This window comes from Trachypithecus francoisi, unplaced genomic scaffold (assembly GCF_009764315.1).
Source record: "Trachypithecus francoisi isolate TF-2019V2 unplaced genomic scaffold, Tfra_2.0 Lachesis_group13, whole genome shotgun sequence".
NCBI lineage: Eukaryota > Metazoa > Chordata > Mammalia > Primates > Cercopithecidae > Trachypithecus > Trachypithecus francoisi.
Window position 1 is genome coordinate 82,615,700 of NW_022681458.1, and position 21,515 is coordinate 82,637,214.

At 40.7% G+C, this 21,515-nt stretch overlaps 1 protein-coding gene across 6 annotated transcripts in view; it reads left to right on the forward strand.

Annotated features, from left to right (window-relative positions):
• Window positions 1-658, forward strand: part of ITGB6 (integrin subunit beta 6) — an 86,199-nt gene extending 85,541 nt beyond the window's left edge. For all 6 annotated transcript variants that reach the window (XM_033231334.1, XM_033231328.1, XM_033231331.1 and 3 more), the window contains one exon: window positions 209-658. The gene's annotated coding sequence lies outside the window, so the exon portion shown is untranslated. The remainder of the gene's footprint in view (window positions 1-208) is intronic.
• Window positions 659-21,515: the final 20,857 nt, after the last annotated feature.

A 21,515-nucleotide genomic window follows, 5' to 3' on the forward strand; every position in this document is an offset into this window, starting at 1 on the left:
TTGTACTTTTGCGCAATGTTTATGACCTTTGATTAAATTGTAATGTGAAGCTTTTACTAGGTGAATAGTTCATTATGTAGTGGAGACTTCGTGGTTGTCCATTGAATTGTCACAGCAAAATCTATAAGTTTCTTCAATTCTACAAGATAGATCTGTATACATTTGATCACTTGGAGACTCTTTTATTGCTGGTTTTTAAATAACTCAGGTAAATCAGACCTTTACGGAGTACACGGCTAGATGAAAGAATTACTGAACAATCACCTTGAAAATCCGAAGGGCTAATACACCCTTTATGTTCCTCACTGATGCACAGAACCTGGGGGAAATCTACAGCAACATACAGGTTGCAACGCTGATGACACAACAGCAATCCTCTCCTCTACATGGACTTACTGTTGCATTTTTTTTTATTGTTATTATTGGAATGGGATTTTAGAAAATAGAAGTTACCTTTGTGTGTGTTTTAGGGAAGGTAGAGAAGAATCTGCTCTTTCTCTGAATACTGTTTTGACCCCAGGCGGGACCTTGGAAAGGCCAAAACATTAACAGTAGTACTTCTGTTCACTGAAGAGTTACGTTACCTGAAGATAAAATGGTTTTGTCGTGTTTATTATTGTATTTTGTGTTGATGTAATAAACATAGTAATTTAAACAAGGAACCTCAGAGGGATGATAGTTTCTTTATTTGTTTTTTTTTTTTTTTTTTATTATACTTTAAGTTCTAGGGTACATGTGCATGGCGTTTATATCATGTATAACTCCCAATGCAATCCCTCCCTCCCCCCCTCCCCATGATAGGCCCCAGTGTGTGATGTTCCCTTCCCGAGTCCAAGTGATCTCATTGTTCAGTTCCCACCTATGAGTGAGAACATGCGGTGTTTGTTTTCTCTTTTGTGATGTTAGTTGCTAAGAATGATGGTTTCCAGCTGCATCCATGTCCCTACAAAGGACGCAAACTCATCCTTTTTGATGGCTGCATAGTATTCCATGGTGTATATGTGCCACATTTTCTTAATCCAGTCTGTCACAGATGGACATTTGGGTTGATTCCAAGTCTTTGCTATTGTGAATAGTGCCGCAATAAACATACGTGTGCAAGTATCTTTGTAGTAGAGTAATTTATAATCCTTTGGGTATATACCCAGTAGTGGGATGGCTGGGTCATATGGTACATCTAGTTCTAGATCCTTGAGGAATCGCCATACTGTTTTCCATAATGGTTGAACTAGTTTACAATCCCACCAACAGTGTAAAAGTGTTCCTATTTCTCCACATCCTCTCCAACACCTGTTGTTTCCTGACTTCTTAATGATTGCCATTCTAACTGGTGTGAGATGGTATCTCATTGTGGTTTTGATTTGCATTTCTCTGATGGCCAGTGATGATGAGCATTTTTTCATGTGTCTGTTGGCTGTATGGATGTCTTCTTTGAGAAATGTCTGTTCATATCCTTTCCCCATTTTGATGGGGTGTTTGTTTTTTTCTTGTATATTGTTTGAGTTCTTGGTAGATTCTGGATATTAGCCCTTTGTCAGATGAGTAGGTTGCAAAAATTTTTCCCATTCTGTAGGTTGCCTGTTCACTCTGATGGTAGTTTCTTTAGCTGTGCAAAAGCTCTTTAGTTTAATTAGATCCCATGTGTCAATTTGGCTTTTGCTGCCGTTGCTTTTGGTGTTTTAGACATGAAGTCCTTGCCCATGCCTATGTCCTGAATGGTACTACCTAGATTTTCTTCTAGGGTTTTTATGGTATTAGGTCTAACATTTAAGTCTCTAATCCATCTTGAATTAATCTTCGTATAAGGGGTAAGGAAAGGATCCAGTTTCAGCTTTCTACTTATGGCTAGCCAATTTTCCCAGCACCATTTATTAAATAGGGAATCCTTTCCCCATTTCTTTTTCTCTCAGGTTTGTCAAAGATCAGATGGCTGTAGATGTGTGGTATTATTTCTGAGGACTCTGTTCTGTTCCATTGGTCTATATCTCTGTTGTGGTACCAGTACCATGCTGTTTTGGTTACTGTAGCCTTGTAGTATAGTTTGAAGTCAGGTAGCGTGACGCCTCCAGCTTTGTCCTTTTGACTTAGGATTGTCTTGGCAATGCGGGCTCTTTTTTGGTTCCATATGAACTTTAAAGCCGTTTTTTCCAATTCTGTGAAGAAACTCATTGGTAGCTTGATGGGGATGGCATTGAATCTATAAATCACCTTGGGCAGTATGGCCATTTTCACGATATTGATTCTTCCTATCCATGAGCATGGTATGTTCTTCCATTTGTTTGTGTCCTCTTTGATTTCACTGAGCAGTGGTTTGTAGTTCTCCTTGAAGAGGTCCTTTACATCCCTTGTAAGCTGGATTCCTAGGTATTTGATTCTCTTTGAAGCAATTGTGAATGGAATTTGATTCCTGATTGGCTCTCTGCTTGTCTGTTACTGGTGTATAAGAATGCTTGTGATTTTTGCACATTAATTTTGTATCCTGAGACTTTGCTGAAGTTGCTTATCAGCTTAAGGAGATTTGGGCTGAGACAATGGGGTTTTCTAAATATACAATCATGTCATCTGCAAACAGGGACAATTTGACTTCTTCTTTTCCTAACTGGATACCCTTGATTTCTTTCTCTTGCCTGATTGCCCTAGCCAGAACTTCCAACACTATGTTGAATAGGAGTGGTGAGAGAGGGCATCCCTGTCTTGTGCCAGTTTTCAAAGGGAATTTTTCCAGTTTTTGCCCATTCAGTATGATATTAGCTGTGGGTTGTCATAAATAGCTCTTATTATTTTGAGGTACGTTCCATCAATACCAAATTTATTGAGCGTTTTTAGCATAAAGGGCTGTTGAATTTTGTCAAAAGCCTTTTCTGCATCTATTGAGATAATCATGTGGTTCTTGTCTTTGGTTCTGTTTATATGCTGGATTACGTTTATTGATTTGCGAATGTTGAACCAGCCTTGCATCCCAGGGATGAAGCCCACTTGATCATGGTGGATAAGCTTTTTGATGTGCTGCTGAATCCGGTTTGCCAGTATTTTATTGAGGATTTTTGCATCGATGTTCATCAGGGATATTGGTCTAAAATTCTCTCTTTTTGTTGTGTCTCTGCCAGGCTTTGGTATCAGGATGATGTTGGCCTCATAAAAAGAGTTAGGGAGGATTCCTCTTTTTCTATTGATTGAAATAGTTTCAGAAGGAATGGTACCAGCTCCTCCTTGTACCTCTGGTAGAATTCAGCTGTGAATCCATCTGGTCCTGGACTTTTTTTGGTGGGTAGGCTATTAATTGTTGCCTCAATTTCAGAGCCTGCTATTGGTCTATTCAGGGATTCAACTTCTTCCTGGTTTAGTCTTGGGAGAGTGTAAGTGTCCAGGAAATTATCCATTTCTTCTAGATTTTCTAGTTGATTTGCGTAGAGGCATTTATAGTATTCTCTGATGGTTGTTTGTATTTCTGTGGGGTCGGTGGTGATATCCCCTTTATCATTTTTATTGCGTCTATTTGATTCCTCTCTCTTTTCTTCTTTATTAGTCTAGCTAGCGGTCTGTCAATTTTGTTGATCTTTTCAAAAAACCAACTCCTGGATTCATTGATTTTTGGAGGGTTTTTTGTGTCTCTATCTCCTTCAGTTCTGCTCTGATCTTAGTTATTTCTTGCCTTCTGCTAGCTTTTGAATGTGTTTGCTCTTGCCTCTCTAGTTCTTTTAATTGTGATGTTAGAGTGTCAATTTAGATCTCTCCTGCTTTCTCTTGTGGGCAGTTAGTGCTATAAATTTCCCTCTACACACTGCTTTAAATGTGTCCCAGAGATTCTGGTATGTTGTATCTTTGTTCTCATTGGTTTCAAAGAACATCTTTATTTCTGCTTTCATTTCGTTATGTACCCAGTAGTCATTCAGGAGCAGGTTGTTCAGTTTCCATGTAGTTGAGCGGTTTTGATTGAGTTTCTTAGTCCTGAGTTCTAGTTTGATTGCACTGTGGTCTGAGAGACAGTTTGTTATAATTTCTGTTCTTGTACATTTGCTGAGGAGTGCTTTACTTCCAATTATGTGGTCAATTTTGGAATAAGTGCGATGTGGTGCTGAGAAGAATGTATATTCTGTTGATTTGGGGTGGAGAGTTCTATAGATGTCTATTAGGTCCGCTTGGTGCAGAGATGAGTTCAATTCCTGGATATCCTTGTTAATTTCTGTCTCGTTGATCTGTCTAATGTTGACAGTGGAGTGTTGAAGTCTCCCATTATTATTGTATGGGAGTCTAAGTCTCTTTGTAGGTCTCTAAGGACTTGCTTTATGAATCTGGGTGCTCCTGTATTGGGTGCATATATATTTAGGAGAGTTAGCTCTTCCTGTTGAATTGATCCCTTTACCATTATGTAATGGCCTTCTTTGTCTCTTTTGATCTTTGATGGTTTAAAGTCTGTTTTATCAGAGACTAGGATTGCAACCCCTGCTTTTTGTTTCCATTTGCTTGGTAGATCTTCCTCCATCCCTTTATTTTGAGCCTATGTATGTCTCTGCATGTGAGATGGGTCTCCTGAATACAGCAGACTGATGGGTCTTGACTCTTGATCCAGTTTGCCAGTCTGTGTCTTTTAATTGGAGCATTTAGTCCCATGACATTTAAGGTTAATATTGTTATGTGTGAACTTGATCCTGTCATTATGATATTAACTGGTTATTTTGCTCGTTAGTTGATGCAGTTTCTTCCTAGCCTCGATGGTCTTTACATTTTGGCATGTTTTTGCAATGGCTGGTACCGGTGTTCCTTTCCATGTTTAGGGCTTCCTTCAGGGTCTCTTGTAAGGCAGGCCTGGTGGTGACAAAATCTCTAAGCATTTGCTTATCTGTAAAGGATTTTATTTCTCCTTCACTGATGAAGCTTAGTTTGGCTGGATATGAAATTCTGGGTTGAAAATTCTTTTCTTTAAGAACGTTGAATATTGGCCCCCACTCTCTTCTGGCTTGTAGAGTTTCTGCCGAGAGATCTGCTGTTAGTCTGATGGGCTTCCCTTTGTGGGTAACCGACCTTTCTCTCTGGCTGCCCTTAAGATTTTTTCTTTCATTTCAACTTTGGTGAATCTGGCAATTATGTGTCTTGGAGTTGCTCTTCTGGAGGAGTATCTTTGTGGAGTTCTCTGTATTTCCTGAATTTGAATGTTGGCCTGCCCTACTAGGTTGGGGAGTTCTCCTGGATGATATCCTGAAGAGTGTTTTCCAACTTGGTTCCATTTTCCCCCTCACTTTCAGGCACCCCAATCAGACGTAGATTTGGTCTTTTTACATAATCCCATACTTCTTGCAGGCTTTGTTCATTTCTTTTTCTTCTTTTTTCTTTTGGTTTCTCTTCTCGCTTCATTTCATTCATTTGATCCTCAATCGCTGATACTCTTTCTTCCAGTTGATCGAGTCGGTTACTGAAGCTTGTGCATTTGTCACGTATTTCTCGTGTCATGGTTTTCATCTCTGTCATTTCGTTTATGATCTTCTCTGCATTAATTAGTCTAGCTGTCAATTCTTCCACTTTTTTTTCAAGATTTTAGTTTCTTTGCGCTGGGTACGTAATTCCTCCTTTAGCTCTGAGAGGTTTGATGGACTGAAGCCTTCTTCTCTCATCTCGTCAAAGTCATTCTCTGACCAGCTTGATCCGTTGCTGGCGATGGGCTGCGCTCCTTTGCAGGGGGAGATGCGCTCTTATTTTTGAATTTCCAGCTTTTCTGCCCTGCTTCTTCCCCATCTTTGTGGTTTTATCCGTCTCTGGACTTTGATGATGGTGACGTACGGATGGGGTTTTGGTATAGGTGTCCTTCCTGTTTGATAGTTTTCCGTCTGACAGTCAGAAGGACTGTCTGTTGGTCTGTTGGAGATTGCTTGAGGTCCACTCCAGACCCTGTTTGCCTGGGTATCAGCAGCAGAGGTTGCCGAAGATAGAATATTGCTGAACAGCGAGTGTACCTGTCTGATTCTTTCTTTGGAAGTTTCCTCTCAGGGGTGACGCACCCTGTGAGGTGTGGGGTGTCAGACTGCCCCTAGTGGGGGATGTCTCCCAGCTAGGCTACTCAGGGGTCAGGGACCCACCTGAGCAGGCAGTCTGTCCGTTCTCGGATCTCAACCTCCGCGTTAGGAGATCCACGGCTCTCCCCAAAGCTGTCAGACAGAGTCGTTCGCGTCTGCACCGCCCCCGCTCTTTCCCCTAATGGACTGCAGCTGTGCGCTGTCCGCAGAGGTAGAGTCTACAGAGACAGGCAGGCTTCCTTGAGCTGCTGTGAGCTCCACCCAGTTCGAGCTTCCCAGCGGCTTTGTTTACCTACTTAAGCCTCAGCAATGGCGGGCGCCCCTCCCCCAGCCTCGCTGCTGCCTTGCGGATAGATCGCCGCAGACGGCTGTGTTAGCAGTGAGGGAGGCTCCGTGGGCGTGGGACCCTCCCGGCAGGTGTGGGATATATTCTCCTGGTGTGCCTGTTTCCTTAAAGCGCAGTATTGGGGTGGGAGTTACCCGATTTTCCAGGTGTTGTGTGTCTCAGTTCCCCTGGCTAGGAAAAAGGGATTCCTTTCCCCCTTGCGCTTCCAGGTGAGGCGATGCCTCGCCCTGCTTCAGCTCACGCTGGTCAGGCTGCAGCAGCTGACCAGCACCGATTGTCCGGCACTCCCTAGCGAGATGACCCCAGTACCTCAGTTGAAAACGCAGAAATCACCGGTCTTCTGTGTCGCTCGCGCTGGGAGTTGGAGACTGGAGCTGCTCCTATTCGGCCATCTTGCTCCGCCCCTCAGTTTCTTTTATTTGCTTGGTACAAAACCCTCTTCTTGGATTTCTGGATTCCTCTGTGACCTGTTCTGACTGCCTTGCTGGGTTTGGTCTGGGGCCAAGGAGAAGAGCAAAAGGAGGCAGTCACGGAAGGCAAGAGACAGCAGGGAGTGGGCCTGGACATCACCACTTTGTAAAGTCAAGTTCTTTAGAGTTAGTGCTACGAACTGAAATGTATCATCTTCCACCCCCATAGCCCCTGTCCCCCCAAAATTCATGTATTGAAGTCTTAACCCCCAATATCTGAGACTGTAGTTGTGCTTAGAAATAGAGCCTTTAAAGAGATAATTAAAGGCTGGGCATGGTGGCTCATGCCTGTAATCCCAGCACTTGGGGAGGCTGAGGCAGACAGATCACAAGGTCAGGAGTTCGAGACCAGCATGGCCAACATAGTGAAACCCCATCTCTACTAAAAATACAAAAATTAGCCAGGTGTGGTGGCAGGCACCTGTAGTCCCAGCTACTCGGGAGGCTAAGGCAGGAGAATCGCTTGAACCCAGGAAGTAGAGGTTGCAGTGGGCTGAGACCAGGCCATTGCACTCCAACCTGGGTGACAGAATGAGACTCCATCTCAAAAAAGAAAAAGAGAGATAATTAAATTAAAATAAGGTGATGGAATTGGGCCCTGGTCCGGTATGACTGGTGTCCTTATAAGAAGCGGAAGTTAGGACTCAGACATAAGGAAAACCATGTGAAGATATAGGGAGAGGGTGGCCAACTACAAGCCAAGGAGAGAGGCCTCATAAGAAACCAACCCAATTGCCACCTGGACCCTGGACTCCTGGCCCCCAGAACTGAGGGAAAATAAATTCCTGTTGTGGAAGCCCCCTAGTCTGTGGGGCCTGCTGCAGCAGCCTGAGCACACTCACGCAGTCAGGGAGTGTATTCTTCTTCTTGTTAGGTATCATGGTGCCATGCTTATCTTCTGAATCGGGAAAATTAAGCACAGAGAGACCAAATGCTGGCAAAAGGAGTCCATTTAATCCCTTTTTAAAGGCCCATTTCTGACAAAACGACAGGCAAAGTCAAATCAAGAGTACTTATATTCTGAAGCACACTGTCTTTTGTAAACTAAAGGCCAAATGTCTGAAAATAGAGAAACTGCTCCCATTTTGAACAGCACCAAGAAAGTCCCTTCTCTTCTTAATTTTTCTATCTAGGAGGTGGAATTCTTGTGTCTTCTAGCAGCTATCACAATTCCTGACACAGTAGCAACTCAATAAATTCATTCAACAAATATTTATTGAATGCCTTGCATATGCCAGACACTGTTCTTATGATTATGGATATAGTGAACAATGAGCAAAACAAGTAATCTCTATGCTTCCGAATGAGACAGAAAATAATAAACCAGTAAATATACATTATTAGGGTCCTGGACCCAGTTTGTGCAGACCGCAGATCCACTTGGCCCCACCTGCTTTCCAGGCCTATGCCGGAAGTTACCCCTGCACAGTCCCCTTGGTAGTAAAACCCCACCTTCTTCCTAATTCCTCACAGGTTGAGGAGCTGCTGCAATTCCTGTGCCCAAGTCCAGAATGGCTTCCCTAGCTGCTGCCCCGAGGGACCACATAACACAACAGGAAGGTTCAAGGAGTCAACACTCTGAAGAAGGAATGTAGATCCATAAGAGACAGAGATGGGAAGGACCCAGTAGATGAACGGGAGCTGAGCCACCAGCAATGTCTTCTGGGGAAGCAGTGGCCAGCTTCCCAATGCCTCATCTTGTATCTCCGTTCCCTCATTAGCTGCCTCCCTGCCCTTTTTCGCTGGGATAGCACCCCCCAATAAAACATTAGCACATAACCTTGCTTGGGTTCTTATTATATAAGGAGCCTGGACTAAGACCGTCTAACAGTCCTAAGAACTAACAGAAAATAAAGCAGGACAAAAAACGACACAATGCCCTGTGAGGGTGCACCCTTACAGTAGTAATTTCTTTTATTTTTATTTATTTATTTTTTGAGACAGAGTCTCACTCTGTCACCCAAAATGGAGTGCAGTGGCATGATCTCAGCTCATGCCCTAGACTGGGCAAAGGGTAGAAAACTTGATCTTCTATCTTTCTCATTTGGTTTCACAACCAGCAAGGGAGCAGCATGGCACCCCAGAAGTTTTGCATCCCATGAGCTCTCCTGGAGCTAGGCCCTGGGAGATGCCTGGCAGTCAAAGGCACAGATTTGACCGCCACTCTTTGGTGTCATTGACATGGCAAGACTTCACAAATCCCACAGAGGATCTAGTTCAGTTTGAAATTTTAATCTGACCTTTGCAATTTCCAGGTATGTATTTTATAAAAGAACTTACTGCTCAAATAGTATTTACTTTTCTGGCCTAAAATACATTTACATTTATGGTCTTTCATATCAATCAATCCTGTTCCAAGTCAATATCCGAAGCTCTCGTATCGAGGAACTCTGTTGTTTGTCAATAACTGGCCCAATGAAAAGTTTATTTTTTTAATCCAGTTGACTTTGCTATACATGATATAGATGAGTGTGTATGTGTATACGTAAATACATACATATATGTTTCTTGTTTCAATAGCTATATCTTACTAGCATTAAAGAGCTTGCATTGCTAATAAAAATTAGGGTTAACTGCAAGTTGTGCACATGTACCCTAGAACTTAAAATATAATAATAATAATAAAGAAAAAAATAAATCAAAAGCTCAAAAAAATTAGGGTTTAAAGAAAAACATTAGATGAATTAATTTTAACAGAGTTTAACTGAGCAATTCACAAATCGGGCAGTTCCTCAACCAGAGTAGGTTCAGAGTGACTCTGGCAGTTCTGTGTGGTCAGAGAGGATCTATGGACAGAAAAGGGAAAGCGAGATACAGAAAACAGAAGTGAGAGGCAGAAACAGCCAGATTGGTTACAGCTCTGCATTTGCCCTATTTGAACACGATTTGAACAGGTGGCTGCCTACAAGTGGTTGAAGTATGGCTTCTGTGATGGGCTGAGACTTGGCTACTCATTACAAGAGTAAGTTACAGTCTGTTTCCACACCCAGTTAGGTTACATCGGTATATACAGAGAAACCTTTAGGCCAAATTTACCAAGAGCCAGATTTAAGCTAAACCTAATTTAACTTAAGGTAACAGCTACTGTTCTAAGTACATTATACATGTTAACTCATTCAGAGCTCACAACAACCCTATGGGGGGGGGGTATTATTTTTATCTCCTATTTTACAAGTGAGGAAACTGAGGCACAGAGATGTTAAGTAAAGTCCCCAAGTCACACAGCCTAACAGACTTTGAAGTGTCAAAGATAAACAAAGCCAGACACTACTTAAGGTGGAAACAACAGACTTTTTTTTTCTTTTTTTTTTTTTTTTTTTTTTTTGAGACGGAGTCTTGCTCTGCCGCCCAGGCTGGAGTGCAGTGGCCGGCTCTCAGCTCACTGCAAGCTCCGCCTCCCGGGTTCACGCCATTCTCCTGTCTCAGCCTCCCGAGTAGCTGGGACTACAGGCGCCCGCCTCGTCGCCCGGCTAGTTTTTTGTATTTTTTAGTAGAGACAGGGTTTCACCGTATTAGCCAGGATGGTCTCGATCTCCTGACCTCGTGATCCGCCCGTCTCGGCCTCCCAAAGTGCTGGGATTACAGGCTTGAGCCACCGCGCCCGGCCAAGGTGGAAACAACAGACTTTAATCAGTAATACGCTATTGCAATAGGGAAGAGCCCAGCATTAAGTGAACTCAACTTCCATTTATATGAAGCTTACTGAGCATTTTATTTTATTTTACTTTATTTTTATAGTTTTAAGTTTTTGTGGGTACATAATAGAGGTATATATTTAGGGTGTACAGGAGATGTTTTGATACAGGCATACAGTGAGTAATAATCATATCAGGGTAAATGGGGTACCCATCACCTCAAGCATTTAGTCTTTCTTTGTGTTACAAACAATCCAATTATACTCTTTTAGTTATTTTGAAATGTACAATAAATTATGGTTCACCGTAGTCACCCTGTGGTGCTATCAAATACTACATCTTATTCATTCTATCTAACTATATTCTTTGTACTCATTAACCGTCACTCCTCTCTCCCTGCCTCCTCTACTGCCCTTCCCAGCCTCTGGTAACCATCCTTTTACTTTCTGTCTCCATGAGTTCAATTGTTTTACTTTTTAGCTCCCATAAATAAATGAGAACATACGAAGTTTGTGTTTCTGTGCCTGGCTTACTTAACATAATGACCTCCAGTTCCATCCATGTTGTTGCAAATGACAGGATCTCATTCTTTTTATGGCTGAATATAGTACTCCATTAAGTGTATGTACCATGTCTTCCTTAGCCATTCATCTGTTGATGGACACAGGTTGCTTCCAAATCTTGGCTATTGTGAACAGTGCTACAATAAACATGGGAGTGCAAATATCTCTTTGATATACTCATTTCCTTTCTTTTGGGCATATACCTAAGAGTAGGATTGCTGGATCATATGTAGCTCTATTTTTAGTTGTTTGAGGAACCTTCAAACTGTTCTCCATAGTGGTTGTACTAATTTACATTCCCACCAACAGCATATGAGTGTTCCCTTTTCTCCACATCCTTGCCAGCACTTGTGGCCTGTCTTTAGATAAAAGCCATTTTAACTGGGGTGAGATGATATTTCATTGTAGTTTTGATCTGCATTTCTCTGATGATCAGTGATGCTGAGCACATCTTCATATACCTGTTTGCCATTTGCATGTCTTCTTTTTTTTTTTTTTTTTTTGAGACGGAGTCTCGCTCTGCCGCCCAGGCTGGAGTGCAGTGGCCGGGTCTCAGCTCACTGCAAGCTCCGCCTCCTGGGTTTACGCCATTCTCCTGCCTCAGCCTCCCAAGCAGCTGGGACTACAGGCGCCCGCCATGTCGCCCGGCTAGTTTTTTGTATTTTTTAGTAGAGACGGGGTTTCACCATGTTAGCCAGGATGGTCTCGATCTCCTGACCTCGTGATCCGCCCGTCTCGGCCTCCCAAAGTGCTGGCATGTCTTCTTTTGAGAAATGTGTGTTCAGATCTTTTGTCCATTTTAAAATCAAATTTTTTTCCCCATAGAGTTGTTTGAGCTCCTTATATAATCGGGTTATGAATCCCTTGTCAGATGGATAGTTTGCAAAAATTTTCTTCCATATTGTAGCTTGTCTCTTCACTTTGTTGACTGTTTCCTTTGTTGTGCAGAAGTTTTTCTTTTATTTTTTTGCTTTTATTTTTATTTTTTTGACACAGGGTCTTGCTCTGTTGCCCAGGCTGGAGTGCAGTGGCACAAACTTGGCTCACTGCAACCTCCGCCTCCCAGGTTCACCCAATTCTCCTGCCTCAGCCTCCCAAGTAGCTGGGATTACAGGCTCATGCTACCATGCCCTGCTAATTTTTGTATTTTAGTAGAGACAGGGTTTCACCCTGTTGGCCAGGCTGGTCTTGAACTCCTGACCTCAGGTGATCTCTGTCAGCCTCGGCTTCCCAAAGTGCTGGGATTACAGGCGTGAGCCACCATGCCTTTTAACTTGATGTGTTCCCCATTTGTCCATTTTTGCTTTAGATGCCTGTGTTTGTGGAGTATTACTCAAGAAATCTTTCCCCATTCCAATGTCTTGGAGAGTTTTCCCGTTTTCTTGTGGTATTTTCATAGTCTGAGATCTTAGATTTAAGTCTTTAATGCATTTTGATTTGATTTTTGATGTCCAATTTTCCCAGCACCATTTATTTTGAAGAGACAGTTCTTTTGTCGACAATGTTCTTGGCAGCTTTGTCGAAAATGATTTCACTCTAGATGTATGGATTTGTTTCTGGTTCATGTATTAGTTCATTCTCACATTTCTGTAGAGAAATACCTGAGATTTTGGTACATGGCAAGAGATAGGGGTCTAGTTTCATTCTTCTGCATTTAGATGTCGAATTTTCCCAGCACCATTTATTTTTAAGAATCTGTTCTTTTGTCGACAATGTTCTTGGCAGCTTTGTCGAAAATGATTTCACTCTAGATGTATGGATTTGTTTCTGGGTTCATGTATTAGTTCATTCTCACATTTCTGTGAAGAAATGCTGAGATTGGGTAATTTATAGAGAAAAGAAGTTAAATTGCCTCACAGTTATGCAGCCTGTACAGGAATCATGGGCACCTCTGCTTCTGGGGAGGCCTGAGGGAGCTCTTATTCATGGCAGAAAGCAAAGCAGACATCTTACATGGCAGGAGCAGGGAGTGGGGAGGTGCCACTTTTAAGACAACCAGCTCTCATGATTACTCACTCATTCACTATCAGATTTTATTTGTAGCTATTTATTTCTTTTTCAGATTGCTTGCTGTTGGCATATAGATTTTTGTATGTTGGCATACTGATTTTTGTATGTTGACTTTGTATCCTGACACTTTACTGAATGTATCAGTTCTACTAGTTCTTTGATGGAGTCTTTAAGTTTTTTCAAATATAAGATCATATAATCTGCAGACAGGATAATTTGACTTCTCCCTTTCCAATTTGATGGTCCTTTATTTCTTTCTCTTGTCTGATTTCTCTAGCTAGGACTTCCAGTAATATGTTAAATTACAGTGGTGAAAGTGGGCATCCTTGTCATGTTCCATATCTTAGAGGAAAGGTTTTCAGTTATTCTCCATTAAGTGTGATACTAGCTGTGGGTCTGTCATATATGATATTTATTGTGTTGAGGTATGTTCCTTCTATACAAAACTTTTTGAGAGTTTTTATCATGAAGGGATGTTGAATTTTATTAAATGCTTTTTCAGCATCAATTGAAATGGTCATATGGTTTTTGTCCTTCATTCTGTTGATACAGTGTATTGCATCGATCAATGTACATATGTTAAACCATCCTTGCATCCATGGGATAAATTCCACTTGGTCATGATGAATGATCTTTCTAATGTGTTGTTGAATTCTATTTGCTATTATTTTGTTGAGGATTTTCACATCAATGTTAATCAAAGATATTGGCTTGTAGTTTTCTTTTTTTGATGTGCTTTGATTTGGGGATCAAATTAATACTGACCTGATAGAATGAGGTTGGAAGGATTCCCTCTTCCTCTATTTTTTGACATAGTTTGAGTAAGATTGGTATTAGGTTTTTGGGTTTTTTTAATGTTTGGTAAAATTCAGCAGTGAAGCCATTGGATCATAGGCTTTTCTTTGCTGAGATACTTTTTATTATGGCTTCAATCTTGTTACTTGTAATTGGTCTGTTCAGGTTTTGAATTCCTTCGTGGGTCAATCTTGGTAGGTTGTATGTGTCTAGGAATGTATCCGTTTCTTCTAGGGTTTCCAATTTATTGGCACATAGTTACTCATAGTAGCCTCTAATGATCCTTTGAATTTCTGCAGTATTGGCTGTAATGTCTCCTTTTTCATCTCTGATTTTATTTATTTTGGGTCTTTTCTCTTTTTTTCTTAGTCTGGCTAGAGGTTTGCCAGTTTTATTTATCTTTGCCAAAAAAATCTTTTCATTTTGTTGATCTTTTGTATTGTTTTCTTCGTTTCAATTTCATTTGTTTCTGCTCTGATCTTTATTATTCCTTTTCTTCTAATTTTGAGTTTGGTTTGCTCTTGCTTTTCCAGTACTTTGAGATGCATCATTGGGTTGGTTGTTTATTGAAGCTTTTCCACTTTTTTGATGTAGGCACTTGTAACCATAAGCTTTCCTCTTAGTAGTGCTTTTGTTGTCCCCGTGAGCCAATCACCTCCCATTGGGCTCCACTTCCAACATTGAGGATTACAATTCAACATGAGATGTGGGTGGAGACACAGATACAAACCGTATCAGGTTTTGATATGTTGTGTTTCTGCTATCAATTCTTTCAAGAAAAGTTTCAATTTCCTTCTTAATTTCTTCATGAACTCACTGGTCATTCAGGAGCATATTATTTAATTCCCGTGTGTTTATATAGTTCCTAAAATTCCTCTTGTTACTGATTTTTAGTGTTATTCCACTGTGGTCAGAGAAGATATTTGATGTAATTTTTTTTTAATGTTGTGAGACTTGTTTTGTGGCCTAACATGTAGTCTGTCCTTGAGGATAATCCATGTGTTGAAGAAAAGAATGTGTATTCTGCAGCCATTGGATGAAATGTTCTGTATATCTATTAGGTCCACTCGGTCTATAGTGAAAATTAAGTCTAATGTTTCTTTGTTGACTTTCTGTCTGGAAGATCCATCCGATGTTGAAAGTGTGGTGTTGAAGTCTCCAGGTATTATTGTATTGGGATCTATCTTTCTCTTTAGTTCTAATAGTATTTGCTTTATATATCTGGGTGCTCCAGTGTTGGGTGTATGTATATTTATAATTGTTATATCTTTTGCTAAATTGATCCCTTTATCATTTTATAATGATCTTCATTGTCCCTTTTTATAGTTTTTGTCTTTTTGATTCTCATTTGCATAGGATAACATTTTTCATCCCTTTATTTTTAGTCTATGTATGTTTTATAGGTGAAGTGTGTTTCTTGTAGGTAACAAATCACTGGGTCTTATTTTTTATCCATTCAGCCATGCTATGTCTTTTGATAAGTGAGGTTAGTCCATTTAACATTCAATGTTATTATTAAGTAAGGACTTGCTGCTATTATTTTGTTACTTTTTTTTTTTTTTTTTTTGAGACAGAGTCTCACTTTGTCTCCCAGGCTGGAGTGCAGTGGCGTGATCTCGGCTCACTGCAAGCTCCGCCTCCTCGGTTCACGCCATTCTCCTGCCTCAGCCTCCCGAGCAGCTGGGACTACAGGCGCCCGCCACCACGCCTGGCTATTTTTTTTTTTTTTTCTTTAGTAGAGACGGGGTTTCACCGTGTTAGCTAGGATGGTCTTGATCTCCTGACCTCGTGATCCGCCCACCTCGGCCTCCCAAAGTGCTGGGATTACAGGCGTGAGCCACCGCGCCCGGCCTGTTACTTGTTTTGTAGTCTTCTCTTCCTTCCTGTCTTCCCTTTGGTGAAGATGGTTTTCTCTGGTGGTATAAACTTCTTGCTTTTGATTTTTTGTGTACCTGTTGTATTTTTTTTTTTTGAGGTTATCATGAGACTTGCAAATAATATCTTATAACCCATTATTTTAAACTGACAAGAATTTAACATTGATTGCATAAACAAACGAATTAACAAAAAGAAAACTAATTTAAAAATCTCTATATTTTGACTTTGTTCCCCCTTTTTTCTAGTTTTGTGTTGTTTCTATTTATATCTTATTGTACTATCTGTCTTGAAAAGTTGTAGTTATTATTTTTGATTATTCATCTTTTAGTCTTTCTACTCAAGATATGACTAGTTTACACACCACAATTACAGTATTACAATTTTCTGTTTTTCTATGTATTTACTCTTATCAGCAAGTTTTGTATGTGTAAACAATTTTTTGTTGCTTATCAACATCCTTTACTTTGAGATTGAAGAACTCTCTTTAGCATTTTTTTTTATTATTATTGTACTTTAAGTTCTACGGTACATGTGCACAATGTGCAGGTTTGTTACATATGTACACATGTGCCATGTTGGTGTGTGGCACCCATTAACTCATCATTTACATTAGGTATATCTCCTAATGCTATCCCTCCCCCTCACCACCACACAACAGGCCCCAGTGTGTGATATTCCCCTTCCTGTGTCCAAGTGTTCTCATTGTTCAATTCCCACCTATGAGTGAGAAAATGTGGTGTTTGGTTTTCTGTCCTTGCGATAGTTTGCTGAGAATGATGGTTTCCAGCTTCATCCACAGCTTCATCCATGTCCCTACAAAGGACATGAACTCATCCTTTTTTATGGCTGCATAGTATTCCATGGTGTATATGTGCCACATTTTCTTAATCCAGTCTATCGTTGACGGACATTTGGGTTGGTTCCAAGTTTTTGCTATTGTGAATAGTGCCACAATAAACATATGTGTGCATGTGTCTTTATAGCAGCATGATTTATAGTCCCTTGGGTATATACCCAGTAATGGGATGGCTGAGTCAAATGGTATTTCTAGTTCTAGATCCTTGAGGAATTGCCACACTGTCTTCCACAATGGTTGAACTAGTTTACAGTCCCACCAACAGTGTAAAAGTGTTCCTATTTCTCCACATCCTCTCCAGCACCTGTTGTTTCCTGACTTTTTAATGATCACCATTCTAACTGGTGTGAGATGGTATCTCACTGTGGTTTTGATTTGCATTTCTCTGATGGCCAGTGATGATGAGCATTTTTTTATGTGTCTCTTAGCTGCATAGATGTCTTCTTTTGAGAAGTGTCTGTTCATATCCTTTGCCCACTTTTTGATGGGGTTGTTTGTTTTCTTCTTGTAAATTTGTTTGAGTTCTTAGTAGGTTCTGGATATTAGCCCTTTGTCAGATGAGTAGATTGCAAAAATTTTCTCCCATTCTATAGGTTGCCTGTTCACTCTGATGGTAGTTTCTTTTGCTGTGCAGAAGCCCTTTAGTTTAATTAGATCCCGTTTGTCAATTTTGGCTTTTGTTGCCATTGCTTTTGGTGTTTTAGACATGAAGTCCTTGTCCATGCCTATGTCCTGAATGGTATTGCCTAGGTTTTCTTCTAGGGTTTTTATAGTTTTAGGTCTAACATTTAAGTCTCTAATCCATCTTGAATTAATTTTTGCATAGGGTATAAGGAAGGGATCCAGTTTTAGCTTTCTACTTATGGCTAGCCAGTTTTCCCAGCACCATTTATTAAATAGGGAATCCTTTCCCCATTTCTTGTTTTTGTCAGGTTTGTCAAAGATCAGATGTTTGTAGATGTGTGGTATTATTTCTGAGGGCTCTGTCCTGTTCCATTGGTCTATATCTCTGTTTTGGTACCAGGACCATGCTGTTTTGGTTACTGTAGCCTTGCAGTATAGTTTGAAGTCAGGTAGCATGATGCCTCCAGCTTTGTTCTTTTGGCTTAGGACTGACTTGGCTATGCGGGCTTTTTTTTGGTTCCATATGAATGTTAAAGTAGTTTTTTCCAATTCTGTGAAGAAAGTCATTGGTAGCTTGATGGGGATGGCATTGAATCTATAAATTACCTTGGGCAGTATGATCATTTTCACAATATTGATTCTTCCTATCCATGAGCATGGAATGTTCTTCCATTTATTTGTGTCCTCTTTTATTTTACTGAGCAATGGTTTGTAGTTCTCCTTGAAGAGGTCCTTCACATCCCTTGTAAGTTGGATTACTAGGTATTTTGTTCTATGTGAAGCAATTGTGAATGGGAGTTCACTCATGATTTGGCTGTCTGTCTGTTATTTGTGTATAAGGATGCTTGTGATTTTTGCACGTTAATTTTGTATCCTGACTTTGCTGAAGTTGCTTATCAGCTTAAGATTTTGGGCTGAGATGATGGGGTTTTCTAGATATACAATCATGTCATCTGCAAACAGGGACAATTTGACTTCCTCTTTTCCTAATCGAATACCATTTATTTCTTTCTCCTGCCTGATTGCCCTGGCCAGAACTTCCAGCACTATGTTGAATAGGAGTGGTGAGAGAGGGCATCCCTGTCTTGTGCCAGTTTCCAAAGGGAATGCTTCCAGTTTTTGCTCATTCAATAATGATATTGGCTGTGGGTTTGTCATAAATAGCTCTTATTATTGTGATATACGTCCCATCAATACCTAATTTATTGAGAGTTTTTAAGATGAAGACCTGTTGAAATTTTTTCGAAGGCCTTTTCTGCATCTATTGAGATAATCATGTGGTTTTTGTCTTTGGTTCTGTTTATATGCTGGATTACATTTATTGGTTTGCACATGTTGAACCAGTCTTGCATCCCAGGGATGAAGCCCACTTGATCATGGTGGATTGACTTTTTGATGTGCTGCTGGATTAAGTTTGCCAGTATTTTATTGAGGATTTTTGCATCGATGTTCATCAGGGATATTGGTCTAAAATTCTCTTTTTTTGTTGTGTCTCTGCCAGGCTTTGGTATCAGGATGATGCCGGCCTCATAAAATGAGTTAGGGAGGATTCCCTCTTTTTCTTGGATTAGTTTCAGATTGGAATAGTTTCAGAAGGAATGGTACCAGCTCCTCCTTGTATCTCTAGTAGAATTCGGCTGTGAATCCATCTGGCCCTGGACATTTTTTGGTTGGTAAGCTATTAATTATTGCCTCAATTTCAGAGCCTGTTACTGATCTATTCACAGATTCAACTTCTTCTTGGTTTAGTCTTGGGAGGGTATATGTGTCCAGGAATTTATCCAGTTCTTCTATGTTTTCTAGTTTATTTGTGTACAGGTGTTTATAGTAGTCTCTGATGGTAGTTTTTATTTCTGGGAGATCAGTGGTCATATTCCTTTTATCATTTTTTATTGGATCTATTTGATTCTTCTCTCTTTTCTTCTTTATTCGTCTTGCTAGTGGGCTATCAGTTTTGTTGATCTTTCCAAAACACCAGCTCCTGGATTCATTGATTATTTGAAGGGTTTTTTTGTGTCTCTATCTCCTTCAGTTCTGCTCTGATCTTAGTTATTTCTTGTCTTCTGCTAGCTTTTGAATGTGTTTGCACTTGCTTCTCTAGTTCTTTTAATTGTGTTGTTAGGGTGTCAATTTTAGATCTTTCCTGCTCTCTCTCGTGGGCATTTAGTGTTACAAATCTCCCTCTACACACTGCTTTAAAGGTGTCCTTGACATTCTTGTATGTTGTGTCTTTGTTCTCATTGGTTTCAAAGAACATCTTTATTTCTGCCTTCATTTCGTTATGTACCCAGTAGTCATTCAGGAGCAGGTTGTTCAGTTCCATGTAGTTGAGTGGTTTTGAGTGAGTTTCTAATCCTGAGTTCTAGTTTGATTGCACTGTGATCTGAGAGACAGTTTGTTATAATTTCTGTTCTTTACATTTGCTGAGGAGTGCTTTACTTCCAACCATGTGGTCAGTTTTGGAATAAGTGCAATGTGGTGCTGAGAAGAATGTATATTCTCTTGATTTGGGGTGGAGAGTTCTGTAGATGTCTATTAGGTCCGCTTGGTGCAGAGATGAGTTCAATTTCTGCATATCCTTGTTAACTTTCTGTCTCGTTGATTTGTCTAATGTTGATAGTGGGGTGTTAAAATCTCCCATTATATTGTGTGGGAGTCTAAGTCTCTTTATAGGTCTCTAAGGACTTGCTTTATGAATCTGGGTGCTCCTGTATTGGGTGCATATATTTTAGCATAGTTAGCTCTTCTTGTTGAATTGATCCCTTTACCATTATGTAATGGCCTTCTTTGTCTTTTTTGATCTTTGTTGGTTTAAAGTCTGTTTTATCAGAGACTAGGATTGCAACCCTGGCTTTTTTTTTTGTTTTCCATTTGCTTGGTAGATCTTCCTCCATCCCTTTATTCTGAGTCTATGCGTGACTCTGCACGTGAGATGGGTCTCCTGAATACAGTACACTGATGGGTCTTGACTCTTTATCCAATTTGCCAGTCTGTGTTTTTTAATTGGAGCATTTAGCCCATTTACATTTAAGGTTAATACTGTTATGTGTGAATTTGATCCTGTCATTATGGCTGGGAATGTGTTGAATCACACTTGAAGCTAACACAGCTTTGAGCCTTACCCAGTGTCCATGGCAAGTGCTGCCTGGCTACCACTGTTGATAATTCAAGGCCCAAAATCCCTTTAGTCAGCAGTTGATGAATCCTTCAAGGACTCAAGGTCAGGAGCTAAGGCCTGGAATGGGGGCCTCACAACTCTGTCTAGTACGCTATCCTATCATAGCTGTGCTGATATATATGTTGCGAGACAAAGTTATCTTTATCCTTCCTTCTCATCTCCTCAAGCAGAAGTAAGGAGTCTCTCCTGGAGCTGTGAGCTGCACTGCCTGAGTTTGGGGGAGGGGTGGCACAAGCACTCCCTTGGCTATTCCAGCTGATATATCATTGAATTGTATGTCCCCCAAGTCCCCTGGCCCTGAGCCCAGCCCAGCTCCAGGACTTGCCCAGAAACTGCAGTCCTTGTTGTGTAGACTGCCTTTCAAGTTTATTTAGGGTCCCAGAGCACTTTAGCCTAAGCTGGTAGAGCTTGCTGGAACTGAGTGCTGGCATGGGCAATTCCCCTCTGTCTAGAGCTGATGTAAATGCTCCTTCTATAGACGGCAGCTGAATTCTGCACTGCATTAATTTCCACTGTGACAGGAAGCACTGAGTTCCAATGCAAAGTTCCACGATCACTGCACTCTCCTACCCACAAATGTACAGATTCTCTGTCTGTACCATGAGGCTGCTGCCAGGGGATGGGACAGGGATGGTATTAGCAATTCAAGACTGTCTTTTCTACTCTCTTCACTTCTTCTTTCAATGATATGAGCTTAAAACCAGGTACTGTGATCACTCACCTGATTTTTGTTCTTATGTAGATGCATTTTTTGTGTGGATAGTTTTTCAATTTGATGTCCCTTCCGCTATCTTGCTCCACCTCAGTTACTGGGCATTTTAAAGGGAGAAGAGGAAATCCAGTGGGGAGTGAGTGGAGGCTCGGGAGAGTCGGAGAAGTGAAAAATTACAAAAAGTGAGAAGGAGGTTTGGTCCATGTGAAATCTGTCTGAGTTTATTAACTGGTATTTATGGTAGTTAGGCTTCTACTCTCCCACAGAGGCTGGAGGACAAGTCCTATCTTCAGGCATCGGCTGGAACAAACAGTAAATTCTTTTGGTAGCCTTGAGTTTTGTCAGACAGGCACTTGAAGAGGGTTAAGGTCAGGGTCATCTTAGGGATGCAGACTTGAGTTACTAAAAATGGTGTTAGTGTTTTGTTCAAGTCTTTTTTG